We start from the raw sequence: 16,359 nt of genomic DNA, 5'->3' as shown, positions 1-16,359 counted from the left end.
ATTCTTTACCTATGAGGAGAAAGAATAAACTTGAGATCTGGGGTTAATCTGATTAGTCAGGACATTGTCAAAATCAGGATGGCAGAGCTTAGAAGTGCCCTGTTAAGTCAGGGTCAGACTAAGGACCAGAGGATCTGGCTTCGTTCAGCTCATCGAGGTCAGGCACTGGCCTTTGTCGCAGTCCCACAAAGGCAGCAGCCCCTTCTGTGGGGACTGGCACAGGCAGTGCACAGGTAAAGAGCAGACACTCCCAGCCTGGGCACTCACCCAGCACCAGCTTCGCTCCTGACAGCAAACGCTCAGAAGCTGCCAGCTCAGTACTCATCAGGAAACCTGAGCTGCAAGCCTCATGCTAACTTGAAAACAGGAATCACAAAAGGGCCCCCATGCAAGGGCAAAGGTTCAGGGAGAGCTGCTGGTCCACACATTCCCCAAGATTCTTACAGGGAAATCTCTTCTATTGAGCAAATGCAGTCGCTCCTGTCCCTCCTTCAGATGGACATCAAGGGACTCTGCTGAGGTGACAGAACCTACTCTGTAGCCTGGCACCGCACCTCTCCACTGGTGATGGGGCCCTGAGGAAAGAAACTATCAAATGCTATGAAGATTGTCACTAAGAATTCCCTTTTTTCAAGTTCAGGCAGTGATGTTCCTTTCTTTTACAGTAACCGGTCAAAGTTCTGATTCCTGCTGCCAAAGGGAGGAGGGCAGTGTGATGAGTTGAGACCCCGGTAAATCCACCTGTGACACAACATTGCTTTCCAGCCCTCTGTGGGTATATTCAGGAAATTTACTGTAAGAGTTTTCAGGCAGTTTCACAGGCACTGACACTGGACATTTGACCAACACCAAAACACCAGTCAGTGTCTGACTTACAGGGCTAGGCTCCCTCAAAAACATGTGCTAAACATATTACTTATAAATAATTGAATTCAAAAGGGTAGCAAGAGCTTCATGAGCAAACACAGCTTTAGAATAATTAATAATTAAGAAAAATATATTTAAATTATGCTAATGTACTACAGGAGGACTCATCTTTGAACATCTAAGGAGAAAATTAACTACTAATTGGGCATGTTCCTTGATCTACCTAAAATAGTTCTGGGCTGCACCCCTGGCAGCAAACTGGAAGCACCAATAGCCTTGACAATAAGTGGAACTTCCAAAAATATTTTTGTGCGTGTTTGAGGAAAAGAGTAAAATCTTTCAAAGGCTGAAATACAAGAATGTAGTGGAACATCAAGGCTAAAGATAAAGGATCTGGGATGCCATAGAGAACAGTAAAGCCCAGAGTTCCGAGAGAAGAGGTGCTCAGGCTCAGCTCCTGCAAATCTCATCCAAAGGGGGCAGAGACAGCACAGCCAGAAAAGAGCAGTTCTGGAGGGGAAGGCCACCACAGCCATTTCCTCAGAGACTCTCATAGCAAACCCTGACTGCGCTGACATCTGTGGAACCTGCCTGACGTTTTTCCTGACATATTCCTGGAGATGGAAGGAGAACCCAAGGGCTGTGCAGACCATTCTGCCACCCTAGGACAAGGAGTGCAGTGTTTCCTGCCTGCATCAGTAAGAGAAACTCAGGACCTGAAACTGCTTCCTGGATGTGTGGGTATTTTAGAAGCTTTTTCTTGAGTCATATTTCTTATAACAATTTTGCAGCTACTCCAAATCACAAACACTTGAGCAAAATCTCAAGAGTGCCATTCAAAAAATGAAACCTTTTTAATCTTTTCAGGGAGATAATCACCTTAAGTGGTTAATAACTTCATTGTTTTAGAGGAAAATGGTAAATACTTGTATCCTGAGAAAGCTTCAGAGCAAAAACACTAGCTAGAAAGAGTAAAACCAAAACCAAAAGAGTGAAATTATCCAGTCTTGGTGTGAAAAGCCTGAAACATTTTAAAGATTAAATAAGTATTTCATGTTACTATTTTTAGCTAAAGAAAAACAGCATTGTCCCTGTTAGACATTTCAATTTACTTAAAATAATTGTGCCTCAGTAGCTTACAAAGGAGTGATTACATACAATGTGACAATTGTATTACTTACTACCCTTGACATCACTTCAGTGAGGGTCACTCTAGTTAGATATTTTATTTGCTATAATGTCCATCTTCATCAAGCTATTTTTGAAGCAAAATGAAAAATCTTCAAATCTTTGTTTCTTTGTCTTTGTAAAAAGAGGGCCCTGTTCATTGTTCCCTTTAATACTTAGCAAATTTCCAGAGCAATTCACAAAACCCTTAAAAGAAAACGGCATGCAAGAGAAATTCAAAGTAACTCATTGAAATCATCCTTTTCTCACTTTCTTAGTCTTTTCCACTGTCAAATACCCTGCCTAAGTCCGGTCTCTGTCAGAGAGGCAAAGATGCTTTACTAACAGTATCCTCATAAATATTCTTTGCTTGAATGAATGAGATGAAGGATACTTGACATTTAAATGTTTCTTACAACTTCATTTAGAAAGCAACTCTCTGATATCAAAGCACGCCTCCATAGTTACACATGAAAAAATTACAACCTTCTTAGACTCCTCCCTAAGTGCCTCACCATCAGAGATTCATCACCATTTCCTTAAACGCACCGTGAACCAAGTTGTATTTGCCAGATCAGAACCACCCAGATCACACTGCTGGGAAGGACACCCCACTGAGCTTTGGTGTCTGTACCTTACCTCCAAACCCCAGCACAGCAGCAGCTTTCTGCCCTGCTCAGCCCGTGGGGAGCTGTAAATTGTGACACTACATGGGCTACTGGGGAGTGGAGGAAATATTTCAGTGAAGTCACACATCGGCCACCTCCTCTGCACTCTCAGGCTGACCTGCAGCACTGCTCACAGGAGCTGAGGAGAGACAGGGAAATTCAGAGGCCTCCCCACCCTGCACAGGTTCTCCAGAGCAGCAGAGCAAGTATGCTCCAGAGCAGCTTTCCAAGAAGTGTTTGTACATGTACCAGAGGCTGATACAGATTCCTACAAAACCTGAATTATCATTAACACTTTCATTAATTTATCTATAGATTGGAGGTCTTCCCAAGTACTCTGAGACAATGAAAAAAAATGTTAATGCACTGCATTAGTATTAATTGGTTGTTATCATTACTGTTAATAGTACAATGTGTCTTCCTGCTATGTATATTCCTGCTTCTCACATCAGCAGGAAATAAGCTCCAGTATGGAAATGTCATTCTGCAGATCTCAGCACAGGCAGGCTGACCTCAGCTCTCAGGAATTAATGCAGAGCTTTAAAGAAAGTCACACCAGAAGCATATATTACTTTATGGGATTCTCTGTAAAATAACCTATCCCTCTTTGAGGCATGATTTAAAGACAGAGCCCACAGGACATAAATCACAGCTTCTAAAAATACAAACCCCTTTAGGACATCACTCCTTAATGGCATCAAAATCTTCACAGGAAAAGACACCTGCCCCAGTGACAGGGAATAATCACCTTCTCCAGAGCATGTGTTGGATGCCTGCTGGAGTTAGCAGGTTCACAGTGCCAAGCTCTCCTTTGGAAGAGAAGACAAGTTTCAAAATGCAAACCAAAAACCCGTATTTCCTCAAAAAAAAAAAAAAAAAAAAAGTAACTTTTGAAAAGGTTGAAGTGTATTATAAAGAAAAAGGTGCACAAAGGTCTCACACAACTCCCTGGAAAAGGCTGCCCCGTTTTTGCACCCCAATTAGCAATGCAGTCAAGCCAGGACATGGGAACTGGCTGCTAACAGCCATCGTCACTTAGTGGCTTTACTTCCCCAAACTACTGGTAAGAGACAGATTCAGAGTTAATTTTATGGAAGAGGACCTTCTCCAAGTTCCTTTTGATAATGCACTAGGTCATCAGGTCTCTGAAGCAATAAACAATTTTGATTTAATGTTAATTTTCTTTCCCTTCCTACCAAAGTAACAATGCCATCATACTTAGGCCATTTTCTCTGGTCAACAAGACTTTCCAGCCACCATGGAAGATGTTAAAATGTTGATACAGTTTCATCCCAAATTAGAATATCTACAGTTTACTCTATTTTTTAAAATTGACACTTTATCAGGCTTTTGATGAGCTTATAACACATTGCTTCAAAGTCTTTCTTTCCTCATCCCATCCACACTCTACTTAACATTAGAATAATTTTACAGAGTATAATCCATGTGCATCCACAGGGCACAGAAACAGAACACTGAGCAGAAAGAGCACAATTTGAAAAAATCCCCACAGATTTTGTCAAACCAAGATCATCTTACCACAAAATGCCTGACACAATACCAAAACCAAGCAGAGTGTTACATATATTAGTATAAGAACTGGACAACATGCAACTCAAACCAGAGAACAGATCTGGCAGAAGCTTTCTCCTTCCCTCCAAACTGACCTGGCTCACCAGGGCTCTGCTCTGTCCAGGTATGACAAATATTCACCTTTCAGTCACCTTTCAGTCACCTGGCCTCCAACACTTCCAGGGATGGCTCATCTACAGCTTCTGAGGCCAGCATGTTCCAGTGCCTCAGCACCATCACAGCTTCAAACTTCCCCTCCCCTTGCCCTTTACTGAAAGGCTTTCAATTCCAAAATAACGATCCAATTCTTAAAGAGAAAAAAAAATTACATTGTCCAGAAAAGAAAGCATCTCAGTTAGATGTGAAGGCAGATGCTCCCTGACTGAGGCTGGCCCAGGGCAGAAGCTTGTGCCTAGAGCCTGGCAGCTCTGACGATGAAAGGCAGAAAGGGAAGCTACTTGTAATACCTAGCTTGGACCATGAATGACATTCCTCTCCCTGCAAATTTCCCCACCCATTTGGCAAATGTTGCATTAGCAGATGTTCACGGACACTGCAAAGTAGGTGGCTTTTCCCATATATTTTTTATGCTTTTGTGTGGTGCTTTTTTCTGTTTCTTCATTTTTGCAATTAAATTGCTTGACTTCAGAAGTTATTGGCACACAAAGAGCACCAGAGATAACAAAGCCCAAAACAACCACATGAGGTAAAAACAAACAAATAAATAAAACTTGTTGTATTTTGATTTCCCAGCTGCAAGTGAGAAGGATATTGGTAATGCTTATGAAAACATAAATAAAGATAAGAACAGTCATCCAAAAATGTGTGTCTCAGAAAAAATACCCTAAAGATACTACTAAAATATTCTGGATAATAGGGAACTGCCAGGTTTTACCCATGAGCAGCACTAATCCTGGCAATGTATCCTGCCCTCAGCCATCCCAGAGGATGCTCCTCCTGTGCACAGAGCCAATGCATGCACAAAACTTCCTTTGGAAATGGCAGCCTGGTCCCAGCAGCAGTGAAATTACCCTGTCAGCAGGGCTTCTTCACTTGGGTGCAGTATCTCACTGACAAAGCTCTCATGCTCCACAATCCCACTCTGGTCTGATTGTCATAGTTTCAGAAATCTCTGCAATATGCTCCTGGAAGGGGCTTGACATAAAGCAAATGGAATCAAGCCTTGGATGGGGAATTGTCCCAGAAAGCATCCATTCTAGACATTGTACAATCCTGAACCAGATGCTTCTCAAAAATGCTTTCCTAGTGGCACAATTCACCTAATTTCCCAGTCTCATTTAAGATCTCACACTTCTTACAAAGTCTAGAGAAGAAGGCAGATGCCTTTGTGATATGTCAGGGACTTTATTTGTCTTGTGGAAGCTTCCCTGCTGACTGCTGAATACTCACATGTATCCAAAAGTAGACCTTATCCCCTTTGATACAGGCTAAGAAGGGAAAAGAGGCCTCATGAGAAATAATTTCTTATGTGTGCCTTCCTCTCCTGCCAATATTCCAGCTACACTTGTCCCATTTTCCCTTGGACTAGGCAATAAAGACAACTGAAGTCTTCAACCTAACAACAGTGCCCTTATTTACTCACCATGATGCAAGAAAGGAATAAAAAGGAGGGAGAAAAGATGGGAGATGGTTGTTGGAACAACATCTGCTAGATCTAGGAACAGAGAGCATGTGCACAGAAATAAAGGCCAGATACTCATTTTCAACAACCAAATATGTAAGCATGGAAAAATCATCAGGATTTCACAAGTTAGGATTCTTCTGCACTTTTACACCTTGTTATTGTTACCTGACTAGGTGGTATCTCTGCAAGGAACAAGCCCAAGATGTGCCAGCATGGAGGTTAGGGACAAATGCTCTCTTTGCCTGCAGCAGGGCAGTCCAGCACCTGGCAGCAGCACAAGCACAGCTCAGAGTGTGTATGAGCACCCACCTAGGCTAGGGCTGGAGACAGCCTGAGTGACCTTTCCACAGAACTTCCCTTGCAAAATAAAATGTGGCAGCATCCTGGCTGGAAACTGCAGTGCCCGACACCCCTACTCAGATAACAGAGCACAGGTAACAGCTTGTCTCACCACCCTTCACCAAGGCCTGCAACAGACACAGTGCTTTTAAAGCACTTAGCACTGCCCCTCCAGACACCACTGCCACTCTAAAGCCCAGCACTCAGCTCAAGTTCACATAATTCCCTAAGAACTGTATCTAGCCTGCAGCAGAGAGCTACCAAAGAGAAATGTTCTTAGCCATTCCCTGCTCCCACGCTCCCTCCTCAAATTAAAAGGCTGTGGCAAACATGGAATACAAACAAATTCCCCGTGTTCAGTGGCACACACCACATTTCTGTCCATTATTAGATGTGACAAACACGAGAGGGGGCAGAGCAAAGGGCAGGACACTCAGCGATCTTGTCATACAAAACTTCTCAAACATGCTCAGAGCAGTGTGGGATTACTCAAGGCTTCCCATGCAGTGGGTCAGCAACAGCAGACGTGCAGCAAACAGCTTCCAGGGAAACCAAGAGAGAGCAAGAGGGAAAAAAAGCCCTGGACACATCCTTTCAGGCACCTGGCACACATCAGTGTGTCTTTCAGGAACTGTTCACCACTTTGGTCTCCTTAATATCACATCGTTACACTAAAACCAGCCCACTGAGAGAGATTTTGTCAGGTGCAGAAAGAGGTCAGGCTAATGACAAGAATTTGGGGACAGAAAAACCTTCAGAAAAAGTTCTCCCAATCTTTTCCATCACATGTTCAAGATAAGAAAACTCTGCTGGCACATCCCATTGACATCCTGCTCCCCAGGGCACACTGCAAAATGGTTTGTGTTGGGGCATTTCAGCCCTCAGAAGACAGAAAGCAATTCCTGAAGCACTGCACTGCATGCAGCATCCCCCTCTACCAAACTGCCTTTCCTAGAAATGCTGCCCCAGGCCTGGTGAGTACATGGAAATGAAGTTTCACCACTCAAGAGGGAGGGAAGGCAGGCTCTCACTACCCCAAGCACACATGGCTTCTCCAGACCCAGGTAAGCACCTCACACTGTGCTGATGTGCCATTGTTTTGTTTTTCAAGCATCTTCAGAGAGCAGCTTTCCCTTGTGGCAGCTCTCCTCCACAGGCTCTGTTCTCTTGCAGACAGAAGGCTGCTGCCTTTTTGATCCGGAGGCTGAGCTGAGGGGGTTAGGGGAGGGGGATGCAGTAGGAATTCCTCCACCCTAATGCTATTGGTTTGCTTCTCAAGATGCTCAGCAGCACTGCACGGGATATCCTCTGTAGCAGAGGCTCTCTTTAAGATGATATCCTCACTTTCTTGTGTGGCCTTTATTCCCCTGTTTGCTTTCCTCGGAGGGTGAGAAGGCTGAAACCGATCCCGGAGCATCCCTGCCCCCAGGGCTGTTTTGTCCCGGCTCGCACATCAGCATCTCCATCCTCACAACTTTAACTTATGGAAACAGGTCAAACCACAAAAACTCACACCTACAGCTGGGCTGTATATAGATATCCAAGCAGACAGAAGCCACACCGAGCAATGAGTGGGAGGAAATGGCCAGAGATGTTTGCAGACATTATTGCCTCTTTTAGACACCAAGCAGGGATCTAAATAGATCCAACAAATGCAGCTGAAGATCTGTGTGGCTTTACATGGGAATTTTGTGGTCATCAAAGCTTCAGATTACCATTTCAAGGGGAAAGCAAAGTAATTATTATAGTTTGTTACTAATTTGCAAACAGCCAATTTCCCACCATACATATTAAGAGTATCCTGAAGACTTGCACAGCCTCGAGAGGAATAAAAATCATATTATAGTAATAATACGGGCAAATTACATGTAAAACTGAGAGAAAATTATGTTTTCAAACACTGCATTAAAACCTATCAGGAATCAGCCTCCCACCCAGCCAAATGTCAGGAGGGAAGAAAAGACTAATTCAGCCCCATTTTATACCCACGTGAGCCAAAAGGATGCTGAATGAAAAGACCTCCTTGTACCAGCAGCACTGCACACTCCTGCAGTTCATCCCAAGTCTTGCAGCAGCTGGAGCTTCCAGGAAGCCTCAGAACCTGCAGGCACGTGACTCACCCAAATCTAGGCTCTGTACAAAAAAAGAACATGTACCATAAAAATAAGTTTCCAATTCGCAGTTGCAAATAAAACCTTGAAATAGGCAACACAGTTGGACCTAAAAGCTCGTAAACATGACAACACATGCAAAAAAAAAAAAAAAAAATTAAAAATAAAAAACCCCATCCTCATGAATTTTCTGAGGTATAACTCATGAATTTTGAGCACTTAAGGCTGGCAAATGTATACAAACACCTTGTAAAGATGCACAGCACGTAGGTCTCAGAACTCCCACGTCAGAGATACCACTTGGACTCAAATAACCAGAAAGTGGCTCCTTTTCAGCATCCACCCTTGCACAAGTCATTGCCAACCCGTTAAGTGCTGCTGTTGGCAGTGCAGGCTCTGGTACAGGTCCCTGGTTGAGCTATTCCCAGCAGGCATGGCATCCCAGCCCTTTCCCTGGAGAAGGAAAAGAACCAGCCATTCACATAAGAACACAGGGCTTTACCAGGGAGCACCACTGGGAAAGCCCAACTGCACTCAGCAATACCACATTCCTGAGTTTTTCAAAATGCAGCCACCTTGGGGGACACCCAGATTCCTCCTCAAGTTTGATGAATAAGAGGAAGAGATGATAAAGGTCTGTTTTACACAGAGTTTCTGTTCCTAGCCTAGACTCTGTGTTTTCTAACAAAATCCCTTTTTGTGCTTTCCCCCTGCTGCCACTCCTGCAAGGAAGAGCTTCCAACAGCCATCCCTGAAGTGCTTCATTGTTTGTCTTCAAGCCAGCCTTCAAAGCCGCCTGAGCCAGCATGCAAACAAACACCTTCCAGCACCTAAACAGCACCTTTCCTGAGAGACATCCACAGACCAGCCCCTTATCAGTCCCTCACACAGCCCCATCTGCAAGCCCTTGTCTTGGGCTCCCCTTGGAAGTGGTCTGAGGATAAAACCATTTTGTTTTGTTCCAATGCATTCCCTGACACCCTGGAGCACAACTAAAGCTCTTTGGCCTCACAAAGCAAGTACCAAATTCTAAGAAAATGAACCCATTAAGAGTTAACCTGAATGTGTGTAGATCCCCTGCATGTGTTATTAATAGGAACTGAGAAACTCTCTTGATTTCTTCTGTTTTCACAGACACATTTTAGTTCCCCGACTGATCTATAACATGACTTCATAGAATCATAAAATGCTTTATGTTGGAAGGAACTTTAAAGGTCATCTCATTCCAACCCCCTGCCAAGGGCAGGGACACCTTCCACTATCCCAGTTGTTTAGAGCTCCATCCAACCTGGCCTTGGCTGGGCAATCTGTCCCTCACAGGGAAGACTTTTTTCCAAAATTCCATCTTACCAGCCCTCTGGCAGCTGGAAGCCATTTCCTCTTGCCCCGTCACTTCTGAAAAGTCCCTCTCCAGCTCTTTCGTAGCCACTTTAGGTACTGGAAGAGGCTCCAGGAGACCCTGGAGCCTTCTTTTCTCCAGGTTCAACAATCCCAACTCTCTCAGGAGCTGGGACACATTACCATGACCTTTCTAAAAGAAAAGAAAGAAAATAAATCTGAAATCACAAAAATAAACCATCTGAGCCAAATACTATACACAAGTGAACTCCCCTGATACAGCTGGTTATTTATATTGATTTGTCTGCAGGAGTAGGACATGGCTGCAAGAAAATCCACATTTTATTTTGTCACCTCCCATGGAAAATTTTGCTTGCAGGGCCTTAGTTCATTATTCCCCTAACCACTTATGAGACCTAGCCCACCTCTCAACAGATTCATCTTCAGTCTTACAGAACTCTGTTAACTCCTCAGTGAACAAGTCAGCCACCTGTGAAGCAGGGACAGTACCTTGGTCATGGCTGTTAGGAAGGTAAATTCATCTCCATTTGGGATATATTATTTAAGGATAAAACAAACAAAAAAAAAAAAAAACAGGGGAAAAATGCCACTGACCTCCTCCCTGGTTTTTTTATTCTCTTTTTAAGTGGTGGCAGGAAGATCTCAAAGTTTGTAAGAGTGATTAGAACTATGATGGTATACAGAACTAATAATGATGAGCAGTTTAAAACATATCCTATTCCTTCAGCTCAGAAAAAAATTATTATGACAAAAAAAAAAAATACAGCAAAGTGAAAAAATGTCATCATTGAAATAAACCATGAAGATCCCAACATGGCAAGAAGCATACATTTGGAGATATCATTTATCCCCTAAAGCTAAGGCTACTGTATAATAAAGTTAAATTGCTTGCAATTCTTCCAAAAGACAACCTGTTTCTTGGAGGTATCATAACAGTTTGGGATCCTGCAGTTGCTATGGCAACTACTGCTGCATCCAACAACAAAGTATTGTGTGTAGTCACATAAATCTGCTTAAGTTATATCTGCCCCGAATTTCCAAAACTACACCAAGTTATGCACCCTTAAAAATAAAGGAACATAAACTGAAGAAACAAATTTCAACACTGAACACCAGTGCACAGAAAGCACCTTCTCCATAAACACTGCCTTTCAGGGCACAGTCATCATGTACCTTTGCGAGGATTCTTATGTCAGATTCTTGTGAACCATTGGCAAATACATGTATTTATTCAAATAAACCAAAGTGTCTTAGGATGACGTCTCAGGACAAGAACACAAATGCATGACCTCTGTGCATGTTTTGACATTAGTCTGGTAACACAATAGGCTTTCCCTCTGGCATTTGGTATGCACTTGCTGAAAAAAAAAAAAAAAGCTTTAATAAAAAATAAAATGCCCTGAGATGTACCACTTTATCATTGTAGATCTTTCATCTCCTACCTCCGAGAACCACAACCTTCCAGGGAAAGCAGACTTTATTATTGTAGCCCAACCACACAGCAAACACGGTGCTTATGCCATGTAAATAATCTCACCAGTGCCAAGGCCCTCCATTTCCTTTTCCAGCCCATTGCTTTTCATAAAGGGCTTCCTGCAGGAACACAGATTATTTGCAGTTCGTTTGCATACTATGGGAGAAGCTCTAACACACTTCTTAAGTGCTTCATTTGCTCCAGTTGCTCGCTTTATCTCAGCAGGGATAGCCAGCATATGAGCCAAAGTCTTTCCCAGATGAGAGGTATCTGCCAGCAACCAGCTGACACTTTCTTCAGTTTAAAAGATTACCTGTTTTTTTGTGGTAATACCTAAGCACAGATCTACTCCAAAAAGACAGCAGCAGAAAACCAAACCATTTCTCAAAGGCAAAACAATAGAGATCACTCGGGAGTGAAGCTTGGAGACTGAAACAAGAATCACAATCTCTGCAATGCTACTGAGATTTGAACATTTAGTTCATTAAATCAGGGAAAGCCAACTCATCATTTCTGATTTCCCCACAAAATTCCTTTTATGTTTTGCAGTTAAGAGAAGCCGCATCATTCACCACAGGGGTTTCTAACAGCCTAAAACCATCTGTACTAAAACAGCCTGGACACGCTGGAGTCCCAGAGTCCCAGGCAGTGACACTGCAGACTTGAGGAAGGAGGACTTGTGGTCTCAGTGGTGACAGCACCTAATGCTCCTGCTCACAGGCCCAGAGGAGAGAGCAGAGCTTCCCCTGCCACCTCCCACCCGGATGCACAGCCACGTGGCAAAGTGCTCACAAACACACTTGTGTACGAAAGCAAGCGCTCTGTAGTTCTCAGATTTGAATTAAATGGCTTCACAATTTATGGAAGAGCAAGAGAACCCTTCTTGAGTATATATGACTGTTGGAGTTTATGTTTTTTGGAGTGGGTGTCTCCTTTCTGCACTGGGATTTTAGCTGTAGGAGCTGAAGGAGAATAGTGGAACTGTACTGAAGACACCTCTTCCCAGTTAACCAGCAGCCCAGGGAACAGACCAGTGAAGCCAGCGGCGAGCCCTGCCCTCCTGAAGGCACAGCTCCCTGGCACAGCCTGAGGCAGCGCTGCAGTGCTCCCTCTGACACACACAATGGAGAGGAGCTTCACCTTTTACTGCTCTTCCACCGCCAGCACACAACGAGATCAAAGACTGGGGTTTATTTTTACATTTTTATTACTTTTCCCACCCCTTTGCTACTACGCCGGCGGCATTTCCCACCCCCAGCACTGAGCCCTGGCTGACCCCACAGGGATGCTTATGCCCAGGAGGGCAGAGATACAGTTGCTATGGCAACACTACCTCCAAATTTTCTGGCCTCCATGCATGTAAGATATTAACCTTATCATTAATTGCCAGATGAATTTCAGGGTGGCACACAGAAAATGACTTTTAAGTAGATTTGCAGAGTAGTCATTCTGACAGGCAGCATTTCTGCACATCAGGGCTCTTCTCCTCATTACCCCACCACTTGACCCACAGTGCAGAGAAAGGTCCTTTCTCCCTCCACCAGCCAAAATCCTCACAGGAGTCTCTGCGAAAGCCTCCTGCTTTCCTCTGCCTCACAATCCCATCCAAAGCAGGGACCACCCTTCTCTGTGGCCAGCTGGAGGCACCATGCAGGGACAGGGTAGGCCCACACTGTCACCCCAATCCAGCCAGGACAAGCCTCTCACAGGATCACATCCTGCAGGAAATAAATCCCACCACACACAGGGCCTGCCCTGCTTAGCCCAAGAGTGCTTCCCCAAAAATCTGTTATTGCAGAGAGCTCTCACAACAGGCTGGCAAAGTAATAAACCAAATTCTTCTTCCTGCATAAGGATGCCATGGAAGGAGAGCTGTGACCTGTCCCCTTCAGCTCCTCACAAAGCAATATAAAACCAGCCTCAGCAGCACCTCACCCCCTCCCACCAAAGCCACTGGTCAGAGCTACTGCCCAAAACCACTACGAGAGCAAACAAACCACACACCTCCTGTTGATCCTAAACCTCCTGGAGCATGTGACCTCACCAAAAACTTCTTGTTTTCAACATTCCTCAGTATAGAACTTCAGAGATTAAACACCTACCCAGACCCCAGGGAGCACTGTGCAGAATTCCTTGGGCTTGTGGACTATAAAACCTGAAAATTGATTTTGCTGGCTCTGTAATTTTCTTGACCATTTCCAGGAGTGAGAATCAACCACTTACCTTTTCTTTTTTTACTTCAGCCACTTATTATGAGCACATGGGGGAAGGAGAGAAGTGGGAGGAATCTATTTTATTTCTCGGCCACTTAAACTTGTTTATTCTAGAAAATAGTATCCAAACACATTTTCCAAGAAAACAGCATGACACTACCTGCTATCAGCAGCAGGTATGGAGAGCTCTCTTCTCAGGAACTTTCCATGGGCTCGCAGAAAGACCAGCATCTACCAGGAAAGGAACCTGAACCAATATGAAAACAAGAATATGTAAGTTTATTCACAGTTACAATGACCAGTAAGTCCTCACTGAACCATTTAAGTCTGCAAGGTTAATGCAGTATTACATAAAAAGCATTTACATTCATTACTTCAGTGTATTCCATGTATTGTTGTATGCATAAAAATCCACATGTTCAACCAAAAAGACCATTCAGGAAACAGAATTCACAGACAAGACTGGGAATTCTCTATAAAAAATAAACATCTCAAGTGTGTTGAAGGTAGACAGGCCACACCAGCTTAAAATGTCCAGGTTCAAAGGTGACTCTCAAGAGCTCTCTCTGGGCACTGCCAGTTTTATTCTGAAGGAAACAGAGGACCAAATGGCAGAAGATACAGTGTGTAAGCTGGTTAATGTGGCTGCCTCTGTTCCCATGTTTGTCTGCCATCACAGTAGACATTTCCTACTTCTGGGTGTTCTGGACAATAAATATTTACAGGAAGGTCATTGGAACATGGCAAATCCTGACAGAAGGGCTGCGTATCACCCCACAGGGGGATGGACCTAGCAGTACATGGGATGTGCAAGATGCCCTGAGAGGCAAGGATGAATTCCCAGAGCTCTGGCTGTCTCTCGAGCTCATTTGTCCAGCCTGCTGCTGTGCCCTGGCGTGGCAGCCTCTGTGCTGCCTGCACACAGAGCCAGCAGCTCTGCCATGCTGCCACACACAGCCTGTGCTGGCCCTTGGCTCCTCAGCCCGGCTCAGGAAGCCACCTGAGCACGACCAAGTGGAAGCAGCTCACTCTCCAGAAGGGAGCACAGGAGGGAGGGAGGGAAAGCACCGGCATGTCCAAGGGCTTCCCTTCCACGGGTCCCTGCTGAGGCAGACAGGATTCAGCAGATCCCCAGCAGGACTGGGGCCCTTCCTCCCACAAATCTCCACAGTCAAAATGTTCTAAACCCTTTGTCTCACGTCTCTCTCACCCTTTGCCCCGTGCAGACACATGATCATAATCCTCTTTCTCTACCACCCTCCTTGTACATCAGTCTCCTCTTCCATCACAAACCTGTTCCAAGAATTGTCCTTCCTAAAACCCACGTGGCCCACAGGGAGAATGCTCTGGAGCTGACCCCAGAAAAAACCTGGGGCAATGAACATAGCTCTGCCTCCTTGCAGGGGCTACAGTTGTGATGTGTACTCTTTCCTTGTGGATATACCCACTAACCTGTTTGCCGTTTTACACAGCCATATAATAACCACCGCAAGGATTTTTCTACAATATCCTCTAAATCCTCTCACATCTGCCTCCTGCTGAAATACTGCCTGTCCATGCAGAGACACACACTTCCTCTGTCCTGTCCTACTGCTGTAGTCACTTGGACACACAGACTTCAGTTACCTGCAAAAATAGAGAAACAGGCACTCAGTCCTGTTTTAAATAATGAAATATAGATTGCCCAAAACCCCCACGTTTGAATGACAGTCTGAACAGTACTCCTTTCTCAGCCAGCCACTGCTTCCTCATCTGTAAAATGGAGCAATGGCACTTCCTGCATCTGAGCGACAGTGTTTGCAAACATTAAGAAACGACTCTGCAAAAGCCAAAAGGGAGTACTCTATTTGCATGCAAATTAATGTAAAAAATTAATCCTCACGTGGTTCCAAAAACACGATGCATACAAATATATTACTGCAAGCCTAAGAAATTTAACTTTAGAAATGTAGCCAGCTGTTTTCTACACTGACTGGGGGGAGGTGAGGAGAATCTGACAATGCACCTTCCTTTATTTAACTGTTAACTCTTTATTCTAAATCTAATATTGATCCTTAATTTTCTATCAGCGTTTTGACTGCAAGAGAGCAGGGGACGAGCAGGAGTGGCAAAGACAATCCATTTATTTCATCCTTTCTTCACTCCTGGGGTCAGCTACTCCCTCTCTGAATCAGTGCTAGACCTGCTTGAATAGCTGAGAATGAACCTTCCACAAAGTGTGGATTTACTTTTACTAAATCCTCTAAGTATTAAAGCTCTTCACACCATTTGGTCTTGAAGTGATGCAAGAGTGAGGTGTGGACACCAGTGACAATAAAGCACCATCTGGCAAAGTGAACTCCAGGCAAACAATGACAAGCACAAGTGAAAAGAATTGCAATGATTTCCACAAACATGTGAAATACTATAAACTGTGTGACTTAGCAGCTTCCTCCTCCTCACAAGTAAATAAACATGTCTGCAGAAGGCTGTTTGGTTCTGCCTTTTATATGAGCTGAGAATACACAGAGACGACCCTATTTGCATTCTGCTGTTAAAAAAATATATGCAGATTTGTGAGCAAGGGGGGGAAAAGGGCAAGAAAGAAAGAAAAAATAAGAACTAACCAGACTTCACTTTTTCTTGGTTCTTTACTGTCAGGGTGATGTACTGGAAGTCTTTATTTCTTTCAGCTTGGGCCCCTCAGTAGTTCATTCTCCTTCCAGCCTGTTCTCATGCCTTTCTTATCACCTGCTGAGGCCTTGATCATGGACAGAGCAGACAAGCAGCAGGGGACAATTAGAGAGGAGTTCAGACTTTGATCATTTGACCATATGTGAATACAACAGCTGACCACATGTTTTAAAAGACAACTAACTTAAAAGTATTAAAAAAATCACAAAGCAGGCATAGATACTTAAATTTACATTTTAATTATCTGGCACAATGGTGCATTCAACTTTGC

At 44.0% G+C, this 16,359-nt stretch overlaps 2 long non-coding RNA genes across 2 annotated transcripts in view; both read right to left on the bottom strand.

The window, feature by feature from the left end:
• The window catches only part of LOC110476876 (uncharacterized), a 113,270-nt gene extending 104,988 nt beyond the window's left edge, over window positions 1-8,282 (bottom strand). Inside the window, exon 1 of the long non-coding RNA XR_013340781.1 lies at window positions 8,248-8,282. This is a non-coding gene — a long non-coding RNA (uncharacterized LOC110476876). The remainder of the gene's footprint in view (window positions 1-8,247) is intronic.
• Window positions 8,283-9,850: 1,568 nt separating this feature from the next.
• LOC110476875 (uncharacterized) lies at window positions 9,851-16,152 on the bottom strand. Its single transcript, XR_013340782.1, has 3 exons — window positions 16,022-16,152; window positions 13,576-13,662; window positions 9,851-9,900 (listed from the first exon to the last, which is right to left on the bottom strand). It is a non-coding gene; the product is annotated as an uncharacterized LOC110476875 (long non-coding RNA).
• Window positions 16,153-16,359: the final 207 nt, after the last annotated feature.

Source organism: Lonchura striata, chromosome 14, assembly GCF_046129695.1.
Source record: "Lonchura striata isolate bLonStr1 chromosome 14, bLonStr1.mat, whole genome shotgun sequence".
NCBI classification, from domain to species: domain Eukaryota; kingdom Metazoa; phylum Chordata; class Aves; order Passeriformes; family Estrildidae; genus Lonchura; species Lonchura striata.
Note: the sequence above shows the minus strand (reverse complement) of the source record. Positions and strands in the feature narration are given on the sequence as shown.